Consider the following 14,952-nt stretch of genomic DNA (forward strand, 5'->3'; position numbering starts at 1 on the left):
CTGGAGACTCATAATCTCTTGATTTATGTCACTGTTCTCAAATCCTGAGTGTAAATAAAACAATGGGAACATATTTTTTCTCTTGAAGTGCTTACATCGCACAGTGTGTCATTTGGACTTAGAAAGGCCTCGCTTGGCTATGAAGAGCCAAAAGCCACCCGAGGTTTGGAAGCAGTGGTTTAGAAACTTGACCCTTTTGTGTGTCGCATGTTTGAAAAAGACAAGGATCTGGCTTCATCGTGATTCGACTGTGGGGCCTTCATACGAGGTATCTCGTTTCACAGCAATAATCAAAGCCAGGCGAATCTAATTATCATAATCTTGGCTTATAGCTACTTCTTAGATAAACTATCACCAAAATGCTTCACCCGCAGCAGACCTGTTTTTCTTAGCCAATCAATTTCCTAGGCGGCAGCCCGGGATTATCTCCAAGGCTGATCCAAGCCTCCTGCGACAGGCAGCGAGCGCGGTCCGTGTCCTGCTTATTTTGCCTTCCTCCTGTGTATTTAGGTCTGTTTGTTGACCTTGGTCGTGCTTCTCCTTTGGAGCCTAAACCAGTTTTGTGTGCTTCGTCTGGCCAAGCTTTGACATCGGCTGGACCCGGGACTGCATTGTGGCCCAGAATACACAAACGTCACTGGTCAGAGGGCCAGAAAGAGTCGCGACGAGACGCTCGACATAGACCACACAGCCATCAAACCTGTCTCACTGTGCAATTTGAGAGAATTCTATGAATGCATTTAGGTTAATGCTGCGGTGAGTCTGGCTGCTTTCTGCTTAACTCTCCCTCAGTAAAGAGAAGAGGATATTTAGGAAGACCCTACTGTGTATTTTTGCAGGAAGTCCTGATAGAAATGAATGGATCACAAAACTTTGATTCACAACCACACGGGTCAGTATAACTAAATAAATGCAAAAAAGAGGCCAATTTTTAAGAGAGAGCAGAAAGACTGAGGGTGAATAATATCCTCAACAGGAAAAAAAGTGCCCAATTATGTTGGTCTGGAGGTCTCCACTCTCAGAGGAGAGTAAAAATAGTTCACTAGATCTTGGACATTTCAGGATAAAATGGTATATATTGGCAGGCATTAATGAAACCTCAGAGCTGCAGAATTGTAGCATTTTTAAGTTAATGTTCAGTATTACGGCTTTTATGAATGTTCTGCCTCATTTGAAGTGACTTTTTGGACACTCAAATTGATTTCAGTGCTCAAAAGCCTGTGCATGAAACAAGAGCTCATATTTTCCTTCATTACCACTTTTTTTCTTTTTCCATGATGTATTTGCTGTCTTGTTACAGACTAACATGGGGTGGTTGATTGGATGGAAGCTGAAATGTGAAAGTTCATAGATTTTTTTTTTTTAATCAAAGCTGTAAATGCTGTCTCCCGAAAAGCACTAATTTATAACAAAAACAATACAGGATCTGACTTTTAGCACACTAACGCTGGATACACACAAAAGACTGAAATATTCTATGATGAGCCGTTTCAATACGTTTGGATGTTTAAAGTTTGTAAATAAGCAGCAGATTTTTTTTACATGTCTTGCTAAAGCAGGTTGCAGCTGTTTGTCTGCATTCACATGTTTCCAGTAAAGAAAGAGCAGTTGCAGGATGTATAATATTTGCCCACTGTACCACATTATGTTACTCCCTCACATTATGGCTGCAATAATCCGGTTGTTCAGTGATGACGCGACGAATCCTACTTCCGGGTCTAAAGTAGTCTGCGTTTAATATGGCTTTTGTGTTGTTAACATGTTTAATGTTATGTATTTTCTTATATTTAATCTCAAAAAGCTCCTAAAACAGTCAGTGATCACTGTTGACCTCCCTCGGCTTTTATTACCACTAATCATTTATTTAAGCTCAGTTTTTAAAACCTTAGGATGTAACTACAGCCCAGCCCATGCAGCAGTATATGAATGACTAACCTCATATTGTGGCTGCATTATCTCAGTTATTCTCCTGGCTGAAGTTTGGTCCTTTTACAGCATCCTGCCATGCGATTACATTTGTTCCTGACCACCGAAAACACTCATGTTAACTTTTATCGAGTGGAAAAAAAGTTAGCTTGTTCATATTATGCTAACATAGCTGTGTCGCTAGCGGTCACGTAGCACATCATTATATACCAGCTAGCCAAACTTCAGTGACCTTACAAACGTCACTGCTGTTTCGTTTTCTGTCTTCATATATGTTGGAAGTGATAACAGAGCTGTACGTTTTAATTTGTTTCCAAAACCCGCAGTCAGGACATGATATATTGTATTTAGATAGAAGCTAGCAAGCTAACTTCCTGCTAACTTCTAACTCCGTTAAATGTCATAAATGTCCGTTTTCATGGATGCCTGGATGTTAAACTCAATTGTTACACCTGGTAGAGCAGAACGCTGATCATTTTATTAAAGATGAAAGACTTTAGACAGTTTTTCAACTCTCAGTAATGCCATAGTGATCGTTTGATATATGGACCTGCAGCAGAGTTTAGACCCAGACATGGCTAGTGACGTCAAACTGAACAACCGGATTCCAGTCAACCATAGCTTCTTAAGCACAATAGTAAAAAATACCCTAAAAATAGATTTTACTGTATTCTGAAGCAGTAATGTGGCGTTTGGCCAGGTGAAGTGAGCTGAAGTGAGAGTTACGGATATTACTGACTAAAATATGACAAGCCTGGAATTTCCACTAAAGACCTACTGAAGTCCAGATTTAAGTGAACTTGTCAGCAATTGCACATGCAAAACACGAAAGGTTCTTCTCTTAACTTAAATGCTTGATGGAGAAAATCCTTCTAAAATTCTACCATGCAAAAGAAAAACAAAGTCTGAAGTCTTGTGCTTGTGCTTGCATGGGAGCTGTCTAGTGCACAGGACAATCTGTTCTTATATTTGCTAGTTTTGAGGGGGTTTTGTGTGTTAAGTACTTACTCTGGTGCACAAACTACAAACAGTACATGAAAAAAGTATCAAAATGTATTTCTGTAAAAGAATTTGGTTGCTTACACAAATTCATCTAGATCATAAAAAGTCTTTAATTTGCAAAAATATATATAATATTACAAATTATAATTTTTTCTTAAATATTTTGGAGGCATCTGTAACTCAAATATGCACCATGATTTGATATTTATATTTTCATATTTGTCGGCAACCAGATGTCGTTGATTCCCGCCCCTCCCTGACCCTGGTTCTGCTGAAGGTTTCTTTCTGTTAAAAGGGAGTTTTTCCTTCCCACTGTCGCCAAAGTGCTTTCTCATGATGGGTCATCTCACTATTGGGGTTTTCTCTGAATTATTGTAGGGTTTTTATCTTACAACAAGAGCCATAAGGCAACTGCTGTTGAGATTTGTCACTATATGAATAAAATTGAAATTGAAATTACACTTTGTAACATGAATTCTTGCTAACAGCTGGCACTCATTATTAACAAAGTTTCATGATCACCACCCTTAAGTTGTGGATTCATTTGCAGCTGATCAGTGTTGCTGACTCTGATTGCAACATGTCACTAATCTGTTTACATTTAAACATTAGATTGTGATTATTTCCAAATTTTCTGCAATCTGTCTGAGAGTTGCGATTGTTTGGAGTCGAGTTGCCTCCAACCGGGTGACCTGTGCTAAACCTCTGGGCAATCATCACCACAAGTACTTGCAATCAGTTGGTAGCAGTACAAAAAATCCGGGCAGTCACTGGATAACCAATGATTTTTTCCTGGTCACATGGAGAGTGCCTTCCTATTTTTACTCTAGTGTGACTGAGCCATAATATATATATATATATATTTTTTTTTTTTTCAAATAACTTCTCTCTCCAACTACAAAAACTATCCGTCTTTTGCGAATCCCTGTGCTCCAATAACTCTGTTGGATTCTGGCTCGTTTGAGGTATCAAGGTTTACATGGGGATCCAGAAGGAATTATTCTACCTTCATATTAATAATTCCCTTTCTGAAGGTTCAGAGCAGAGCCTTACTTCACTTACTGGTCACACAACACAACACACAACACACAAGTTAAAAATAATTAGTATTGTTTGGTATTGTGAGCAAGAATTCTGTAAAATAGCAATCACAAATCTTTGGGGGCTTTACGCTGCAGTAGAAACAAATAACAAAGGGCTAAAGAAGACTTGTTCATGAACTTGGAAACAAATTCGATTGCGACCCAGCCTTTTGTCCTCTTGGAGGACGAACCCAAGTGCCACAGAAAATGAACAAAAATGCATTTCAAATGTTTTTCAGTGTCTACATCTCTATGTTAACCTCAGCCAAAAGTTTTTATTCTCACTTAGAGGTTCACCCCATTGAGCTCTTTCCTAACTATAACAGAGACATCACACATGTCTGAGAGCGCCAGAAACCCCAAAAACCAAAATTTGATTTGCGACATTCATCAAGTACTATACAAAAGTAGAGTTATAGAGTTATGAATTCAAGGTTAAAAAATGGAAAACCCATAAGCTGTCATCTCTCCCAGCTTCAAGCATTTTTATTTTTCATCAGACCTGCTGAAAGTTGGGATATTATCTGACTTCATTTTTCTTTAAGTTCACCACACATGAGCTAAAATTAATTCAATAATCACGGTTAAATTTATCTGCTCTCCAGTTTGTATTCCAGGGCCTTTAAATGGAAAATCTTATACCGGTTTCATACACATTGTCTCTAATGGGGGAAAATTTTTAAAGAGAAGGACAAGGCCACCCTAGATGAATTCTCACTCTGGCTTTATTTCATTCTCTCGTTCTTGAATTCTCTCTTCCTTATTGCACACCTCAGCTCACTCTGGTCGGCACACAAGTCGATACTTTTGCTCAGAAAACAGTGGAAGCATGTTCACCACTGCTGCTCACTAGCTGCTTTACAGCACAGCTGAATTAGTCTTTAGATTAGCATAGCACTGCTTTTCTCATTATGGTCTGGTGGTTCAGCTCATTTAATTGCTTCCGGGCTCCTGCCTTTTGTCCAGGGAGCCTTTATATATAACTGGTTTTGCATTTTTCTTTTTTAATTACAGACTTTTTCAGAAATGTTTAACATATGACAAACGTCTCAGATTTGGTAACACTGTCAGCCTTTTTTCATTGTTGAGAGTGTGTATACACACACCAAGAACAAAACTTGCAGTGGTGAAACTACCAGAAATACCTGCCTTTGTTTAGTCTTGTACAGCTGACTTACTGTTTTGCTTTGTAAAAAGCTGCGAGTCAGAGTTTAGATACATTTCATGCAAGTGTTGCTTAACAACTGCAAAGATGTCATTATGTACCTGGAGAAACAATCGAGCTTATATATCGATGTTATCCTGAAATCTTATTTAATATTATTCAATGAATGGGAGGGAGTGGAGCTAGCTAAATGGTTACATTTAGCTTCTCTATAAACAACTGGAATGTAGCAATTAAAAGACTGGTGCTCTATTGTGCCCACTAAAGCATTAGTTTCCTGTTCTTAGGTGGCAGCAGTGGCACCCAGTGTGGTTTGCTGCTGCTGTAGTCCACCTGCTCCAAGTTCAATCCCTTTGCATTCAGAGATGCTCTTCTGCAATTCTTGGCTTTAATGATTTGAGTTACTGCTGCTGTCCCAACAGCTCAAACCAGTCTGGCCATTCTCCTTTGACCTCTGGCGTCAATGTCGCTCACTTGAGAGCTTCACACATTTTTCTAGAGATAACTGAGTGGGAAAATCCGAGTAGATTTGCAATTTCTGAAATTTTCAGACACCAACAACCATGACACATTCAGAATCTCTTAAATCGCCTTTCTGCCTCATCCTGTTTCATTTGAACTTCAGCAGGTCATCTTTCCCATGTCTTCATGCCTAAATACATTGAGATGCTGTCATGGACAAAATTGGCATGGAAAACTCACAAATTTTACATTTTTTAACTACAGCTGTTTGACTTTATTAAAAACCTTCAACATTTTTGGATCCATAGAATCCGAAGCCTAACAGTTGGTAACTTTATTAATAATTCATATCTATTATTCAGGCTTAGTCAGGACCTAATGGAAAATCACGATCTTTTGTTCTTTTTGCGCTGTCAAACAAGGAGTCGCATCTTCTCATTCGGCTGACATTCTGCCACAAATGCATAAATTATCCTTGACTTGTGCTAACTACGGCAACACTTGTTAATGCTGCCTCAGTGTCACTGTGGTTAAAACAAAGCCTTCTAACAGAGAACGAGTAACAAGGAAGTAATTTCAGACTGAGTTTACCCAAGAAATATCACAACACCAGTTTGGATTTCATGCCAGGAAACATACCAACCAGTCTGAAAAGGCAACAGCGCAGGAAACGCTATTAACAAAAACAGATTTGAAGGGGAACATTTGGAGATTTTGCTGCCCTTGTCAGTAAGTCATTGTATGGGGTGAGTATTAAAATTCCATCTGATCACTCGCCTTACAATAGAAAGTGGAGGACAAATTTTCCACTGTTTTTCATCCTTCTCCACACTCGTTGACAGGACGTTTCCGCACTGCACCTGCCAATCAAACAGGACTGCCAATAGTCTTAAAACCTTATGTTGATAAAAAAAAAAAAAAAAAGGAAATGTAAAAAATCCCGTAGGCAGCACCGTTGACTATCACAGGTCATTTTTCTGTTCAGTGCAAATAGACTGGAAATGTTAATCACATCACTGTCTGTCAGCCAGTGCATTTTTCATGAGAGAAGCCAATCAAACATTGTGTGTTTGGAACGGCAACAATAAAAAAGCTCCCGTGAACTTGCTGTATTTTGAGTCACAATGAGTGTTATAGCAATCAGAGAGTAGCTATATATCTACATATTTATTTGAAAATGTCATAATATATAACATTCATCTGCAATCATTCACTTATTTCTCCTGAAATCTGAACTGCCTGTATTCCCATATTCACTCACAACACACACACATGCTCAGTGTCTGGCCCAGTCTCCTGAACTTTGTGTTGCAGTTCTTTTCTGCAAAAATCAGAAATGCAGTTGTTTCATTTGTTCTGGTCCTGTGGTGTATGATGTACATTTTTGGAACAAAACAATCAATAGATCATTCTAAGTTGGACAACCGTGTCTGCCAAATGAATGTAATCTGATGCAATATTATCATTTTGTCTTCGTGTTTATATTCCATTATCACCTCCAATGTTTTTATTTGGCACAAGCAAAGCAGACCCTTTGGAATTAAAAAAAAAATCAAATCAAATTGTGATATAGTACTTGTGGCATGTCCAGATGAGTCATTTGTTGAATAGATTACTGTGAAATTCATGTTCCCTGAGGATATATTTTCATTTCATTTAAAGGTATCGTCATGTCACCACTTTAATTTGTACAACGCTTTGGTTTAGCTTCAGCTGGACTTTCCACTTGAAGTTAATTAGCATCTGTTATACCTGTGGTAAAACGGCAAACTAACATAGTGAATCTAATCATTTTCTTTCTGCTAAACATTGGTATGTTAGCATTGTCATTGCCTCTTTCACCATGTCTCAAATTATATTCTTCCATACTTACATAAGTGATGCATAAGTGTCTTCCCACTGACAATTAAGGCAATATGCACTATGTGCACCTAGTCGACTCTCTGGAATCATGAGGCAGTATAGAATGAATCTGGTGAATGAAGCTATAGACCCATTTTTTTCCCAGCAACTTTAGATAGAAAGGATTGAGACACTCACTATGTGTTGATAGACCTCTCTGCATTGAATCATATCTGTTATTAACCTCTGTCTCTCTTCCACAGCATGTCTTTTATCCTGTCTTCCTTCTCTCACCCCAACCGGTTGCAGCAGATGGCTCCACCCTCCCTGACCGTGGTTCTGCCGGAGGTTTCTTCCTGTTAAAAGGGAGTTTTTCCTTCCCGCTGTCGCCAAAGTGCTTGCTCATAGGGGTCATATGATTGTTGGGTTTTTCTCTGTATCATGAAGCGCCTTGAGGCGACTTTTGTTGTGATTTGGCGCTATATAAATAAAATTGAATTGAATTGAATTGAATAGAGAGTTTCATTTAAGACTTTTAATTGTTTTTTGGTGTAGTAAAATATCTTTCTGTAAGTATTAAGGACTTGTGCGCCAGGAGAAACTTTATGTCTTCCACATTGTGATTTCAAGCATAAAGTTAGTAGCAGCTATTTTGTAGCGGTCGTCTTCAACTACCAACACCAGCTGCTTTAATATAATTTTTTTTTTACAATCCCTTTCCCTGCCATTTTAGCTCACTTGTGACATATTATCAAAACTGCATTTGTTAAAAACATTTTTTGTTAAAAACAAAAAAAATGTAGGGTTTTTTTCTCTGGAAAAAAGTTGCAAACAATCATTTTAACCATTTAGTGCCATTCATGCCTATTCATTGAGGACTGTCTTGAGTGCACTCCTGCTGTGCACCAGCTAAATTTTAGCTAATTTCACTGAAATTAAAGGGAAGTGGAACAGCTCTCATACATCATCTCTTTTTTTTTTTCCTTTTTTTCTTTTTTTTGCCTGTCCCGTTTGGCTCTTTTGCCATCAGAATTGTTGTCTAAAGGCAAAGAAAGATGCCCAACGGATTTACTTTACCAAATTGACCATCCCAGCCTTGCCGTAATGGTCCATTTGATTCACCTTTTATTGTTTATTTTATTTTCACTTACTGAATACGGGACAGACTTGACTGGGGGAAAGAAGGGGAGAAAGAAAGAGGGAAAGAGAAACAGCTGAGAAGAGGGACGGGGGAGAAGGGCAAAAAACAAAAACCAACAGAACGGGCAGAAAAAAAATGCATATATCAATCACCTGGCTCACCTGCTGAGAAAGAAAAAAGAAAACAAGCAGAAGAGAACAAGAGTAATAGAATAAACAACATCACAATGATATATGGGAATATGACAGTAAATACTAAATATTAAACATTATTGTGCAGCACATAAGATCAACAGAACACAGTGTGCTTTGAGGTAGGAGCCAAAAAGGGTGTAGTTTGTGGGTGTGATCACCCGTGTGTACACCTGTGAGCATGGACGCACTTGTTTTTTTTTTGTTTGTTTGTTTTTGTTTTGTTTTTTAAAAGGTTCCTTCATGTAATGATCTGCTAGAGGGTGTGTCTTCCACATTGTGATTTCAAGTATAAAGTTAGTAGCAGCTATTTTGTAGCGGTCGTCTTCAACTACCAACACCAGCTGCTTTAATATAATTTTTTTTTTACAATCCCTTTCCCTGCCATTTTAGCTCACTTGTGACATACTATCAAAACTGCATTTGTTAAAAACATTTTTTGTTAAAAACAAAAAAAATGTAGGGTTTTTTTCTCTGGAAAAAAGTTGCAAACAATCATTTTAACCATTTAGTGCCATTCATGCCTATTCATTGAGGACTGTCTTGAGTGCACTCCTGCTGTGCACCAGCTAAATTTTAGCTAATTTCACTGAAATTAAAGGGAAGTGGAACAGCTCTCATACATCATCTCTATTGGAGCTCTGTACACAGAAGAGGCGGTATTGTTAGCAAATTTTCACCTGGCAGGAGGCCGGTAAATTGTCGGCACCACATGATGCTAATTAGCTAACAGAGTATTTTGATACAGGTTTGACGTTTATGTGTGGTAAGGTGTTGTCTTCACTGTATAAAAACTGTTGTATTTTGTCCTGCTAGAAACTCAACAAATTATAAATATTTGCAAAATGCAGCTGCTAGCATCACATCTGGCAAGTGTACAACTTATTAACTTGTCAAAATGTACACACTACAAAGGTAAGTGCATAGGATCCACAGTAAAAAGGTTTTAAAAATCATGAGAACAATTAATAGTAAGCCTTTAAAAATTCCGTAATACAATGCTGTGGTCTCTTATTTTGTATGACTTTAGTTTAAATAGAGTTCCTTTTTTTACTTTATTTTCCTTTGTGTCACTTTTGCAGAGTATAAATATGAATCTGTTCAAATTCAGCAGTGATTCATTCTCACATGTAGCACACAGCAGGAAATGGCCCTCTTTAGGCGTGTTAGCACTTCTGGTAATACTCTTTGTGGTTCAGGTGAAGTAGCTGCCAGGACACATCACAGCCACTCACTAGCAGTACATGCATCAGAATATTAACTGTGCTATTTGCACATCACCCCAGTCAGCTATCACTTGGTGTTTGGACTTTCTCACTAGCAGGTAAAAGACTGGCTGGTGTCCAATCTGACTGCACTGGACATTTGCGTTCTCACAGGTTGCTCTGTTAGGTAATGTCTCGAAAAGTTCAGGGCTGCTCTACATGTTTGAAAACATCTTTATTGAGTTCATTGGGTTCAACGTGCTCCCGACACATCGGACCTGTTAAAAGCAGAGGAGTAGAATTGGTCAGATACATATACAGAGAGAGATATTAGTTGCAAATGAATGATTTGGACCCAAAAATATAAATATAACATAGATATCAAATGTGAGTGCTGCATCATCTCCAAGCATTTGTGCCAAAACATTCCTGTGTCATTTGATTTTTCCCACTGACTTTTAGATTTGAACTAATGATCTTCAGCTACTTTACATTGTCCTACCAGCCTTCTGTTCCTGTAGTCCAACTATAATCAAAACATTTTCTGTTTTTTTTATTCCTGTTCTAGCATGGTATAGGTTTTGTGAAACCAACAACGCAGATGTGCTCGTCATAGAGGTCACATCATATTTTGGAGTGCTGTCATGCCTAAATCCCCTCCAATCCAAGTTGCATCAAAGCAGCATGTCCTCTCCCTCTCACCAGTGTACAGTATGCTGCAGTATGTGCTGGCCTTTATTCAAACCCCAATAATTACCTCACTAATTAACTTAGTGGGGATGGTCTGTTGTTTGAAAACACTTGTTTCTTTGGCAACTGTGTAAGCAATGTATGGTGTGCTAAAATAAACTACACACAACCCACTGATCGATGAACAACTGTAGATTACAGATTGTAGGAGAGATTGTGGAAATTGCATTCTGTGCTTATGGCTTTGTAATCTGATTTGAGTTCAGTTCAGTGTGTTTTTTCAGCAAAAATGCTCCTTGAAGGGTTTTGGAAGGAGTCCAAGTGGAGTACAATTGGAGTTCATTGCCAGAATGAGAATATTAATGTTATCAGTACAGTTCTCACAGAATCTCACGATGAAACACAGATTATAAAGTCCTGCACATCTAAGAACATGAAAGCAGAGCTATCATGGTTACCATATCTGCATTTTTTGTTTGTTTTTGTTTTCCTGTGCTGAAATAAAAGTTTACACTGCTGTTTATTTCTTTTAGGTCTGCAAAAATACCTCAAAATTTAAAAAAAAAACCTTTAAAGCAGCGGTCCCCAACCCCCCGACCTCGGACCGGTACCGGTCCGTGAGTCGTTTGGTACCAGGCCGCGAGAGTTGAGGCTCAGGTATGAAATGTATGGTTTTTATCGGTTTTCAGCGTTATTTTGTTATCGTTTTTATCGTTAACTCGGTTTTCCTGGGTCTTTTCATGTGTGTTATGAATAAATCTTCTTTTTTTCGGTACCGGTACTAGTTTTATTTTGTTGTATTTATCCGCGACACCTTAAAGGCCGGTCCGTGAAAATATTGTCGGGCATAAACCGTTCCGTGGCGCAAAAAAGGTTGGAGACCGCTGCTTTAACGTACTGCCTCTGAAAAAAGAAGGACGGTATAAAAGCAGCTGTAAACTCACTTTTCAAAACCCAGAAAGTCCCAGCTCTACACCCAGACGCCTCTTCCTCTCTTTTACAGCCAGACATTCTGCAACCTGTCTGGGGTGCAGAAGTCAACCACCACCCCTTGACACCAATCCATACGGGTTAATTGACAATGAAAATATCTAGGAGGGGGGAACCGACTTTTTTTTCCAAATCAAGATTTAAACCTCACCATATAGGATTATTTAAAAAAAGGCACAAGCATGCCGCAAAGAAAAATACCTTGGTCTGCAGATGAATAGGTATTCTTTCTTCTTTTCCAATGTGCTGTTTTTCTTTGGGGAGCTTGCGGTCCTGAAGTGCTTTGGACCTCAACTCGGAGGCAATTTAATGGATGTACAGCAGCAGCACTGTGCAGAAAAGAGTATTAAAATATGTTCCTTATGTTTTGATACCAAATTCAGACTTTAGACTGGTGCACGTATTTAACTGGCATTAAACTTAACTGTTACAGTGGCATGCAGGGCAGCCTATTTGTCCACAGCAATGTGGAAAATGGGAGCCAAGCACTTGGACCAGTAGTGAGAATGGGCATACATATATCAAAATGATGAATATATTCAAAACTGTTTTATAGACTATCTAAGAAAGGTCTACATGCACTTAAGGTGACTGTATCAAGAATATTTCATCTGTTTCTTACAAACTTATGAGTGCATCAAGATGTGATTTTACCAGATCCAGAGCTCAACCAACCAATTTTTAAATGCCTAGTATTATGCAGTATGATAGTATGACAGTATGACATATGACCTCTGCAGACGAGGACCTTTTCTTATTCATCCCCACTTTAATTGACAGGTAGTTACTAGCTATCTGTGTACATATATAGTTTGTAGATATACCCTATGTCAACCAAAACACTGGGCCAAACCAACATTACACCTACAGGAGTTGCTTGGCCATGGGACTCCCTTGCCATGAAGCTCCTGGCACACAGTTTTGTGCTGATGTTAATACCAGAGGATGCAAGGAGCACTCGCAACTTTTACAAACTATTCACCTCAGCACCTGGGGATTCTGTAAATTTACATGGCTTACTTGCTGTTGCTCCAAAATACTTCCGATTTGCAGTAATACCAATGTTGATTGTGAAATATTAAGGAGGGAAGATATTTCATGGACTAACTTATTGCAACAGTGGCATCCTCTTACAGTAGTGAGAGCTCTTTAGAATGACTCAGTCTCTGATAAATGTTTGTAAAGGCAGACTGGTGTTTTGTTTTATGCATTTGTGCCAATAGGACTAAAAAAAGAGCCGAATTCAAAGATTAACAGGTGTCGCCCAATACCACTACTATTAACAAAAAAAAATCCCAAACTGGCAGAGGTGAAATCAGTCATTTTGAGCAGAGTCCAAAACCAATGGTTTTGGTGGCTACACAGTGGCTACATCCATCCATCTATATACATCCACAGCACCAACCTTGCTGTGACCGGGGTAGCAGAGAGACGCCATCATTACCTTGCATAAATCACTGCTTTATTTATTTTACTCAGGCAGCATGTGTAATACACGTAAGGTAACTGCTAACTTTAATTTATGTCTGATTTCAGTACTGCAAATAAATCAAATTCCATAAATAAAGGACAGCAAATCACTGAAGGCTGAAGCTTTACCTTTTTACAGATTAACACTGTGTTCATGGATGAAACTGACAAACCTAACACACCCACAGACACACCCATAAAGTGATGTAGAAAAAGAAAGACAAACTAAACTCGTGTTTATTCTCTTCTTACTCATCTGAACCCATCTTTTAGAAGATGGATAAACACAATCTAAATATGTCACTAAATTACATCTATTCGCTGTCATGAGATTCTTCAGTGTCACAAACTGGTGAATGACACTACACCACTATCATGTTAAGCGTATACACAAACAGTATATCAAACATCACCAAAAGGGTTAAACATGAACTGTCTATTAGATTAGATTAGATTAGATTAGATAGAACTTTATTAATCCCTCGGGTGGGTTCCTCTGGGAAATTCGATTTCCAAAAAAGCACAGCACCGACAGAAGTTACAGAGTTACAGAATATTATATATATATATATATATATAATACACACACACACACACACACACACACACACACACACACACACACATATATATATATATAAATACAGAGACAATATAAATAAAAATATACGAAGGGGATAAATAGAATAAATAGGAATAAAAATAAAAATACAAGTGAATTGCACATTTCAAGTATTGAGTCTATTGCACCGTTGACTATTACAAAAGTATTGCACAAAAGGTATTGCACAGTGAGGTGAAGAGGCACTACACCTTAGTTGTTCCCCCCTCCTTTGTCCTCCTGTTTCCCCTCCCTCTCCCCTCCAGGGAGGAGTTAAACAGTCTGATGGCGTGTGGGACAAAGGAGTTTTTAAGTCTGTTAGTTCTTGTCTTTGGGAGAAGCAACCTGTCACTGAACAGACTCTTCTGGTTGTTAATGGCCGTGTGCAGAGGATGTCTGGCATTGTCCATAATGTCCATCAGTTTCTTTAATGTCCTTTTCTCTGCCACTGTCACCAGAGTGTCCAGCTTCATGCCGACCACAGAGCTAGCGACCATACATTAAATGGGGACTTGTGAAAGGGGTTTGTGAAAGAAAACGCAATGATCCCTCCCCACTTCGTCCGACGACTGGGTGGTTGGATGGAGGGCCACTGGAGATGCACGGGCCACCGCACGTCATGCGCAGTCCCCATTCCCCTTCCCCGTCTCAGTCCTCCTCCTTCTGTCCTTGAGAAGTGACCAGCTTGCCCCCAGGAGACCCTGAGACAGCACTTTTGGCCACTCCCCATTTATATGGTGCCCTTCATTTACACACTTAACCTATTGTTTAAATACTTTTCTTAGTCTGAATCCATGTTCTTTTCAATCCTTTATTATTTATTGTTACGTTTTCTTTTTATTTATTTTATTGTATTATCTTTTTATTGTCTCATTAATTTGACATTATTGTGTATTTTAATTTCTTAAGGTAATATTTAAGGACACATCATCAGTAGTGGACCTTGGAATCATTGGGTGTTTCGGCCATTATCACTAGACACCCTCTTCCAAGGAAGGCCCTCCCAAGGTTGATCACGCCTTGGAGTGTGTCATCAACTAAATAAAATAACAGTAATTAATTAATGCCTATCTGGGCTTTAATTTTTAATTTTTAATAAAGAAAACGCAATGATCCCTCCCCACTTCGTCCGACGACTGGGTGGTTGGATGGAGGGCCACTGGAGATGCACGGGCCACCGCACGT

The sequence above is a fragment of the Aulonocara stuartgranti genome (genome assembly GCF_965226115.1).
Source record: "Aulonocara stuartgranti genome assembly, chromosome: 2".
Classification (NCBI taxonomy): Eukaryota; Metazoa; Chordata; class Actinopteri; order Cichliformes; family Cichlidae; genus Aulonocara; species Aulonocara stuartgranti.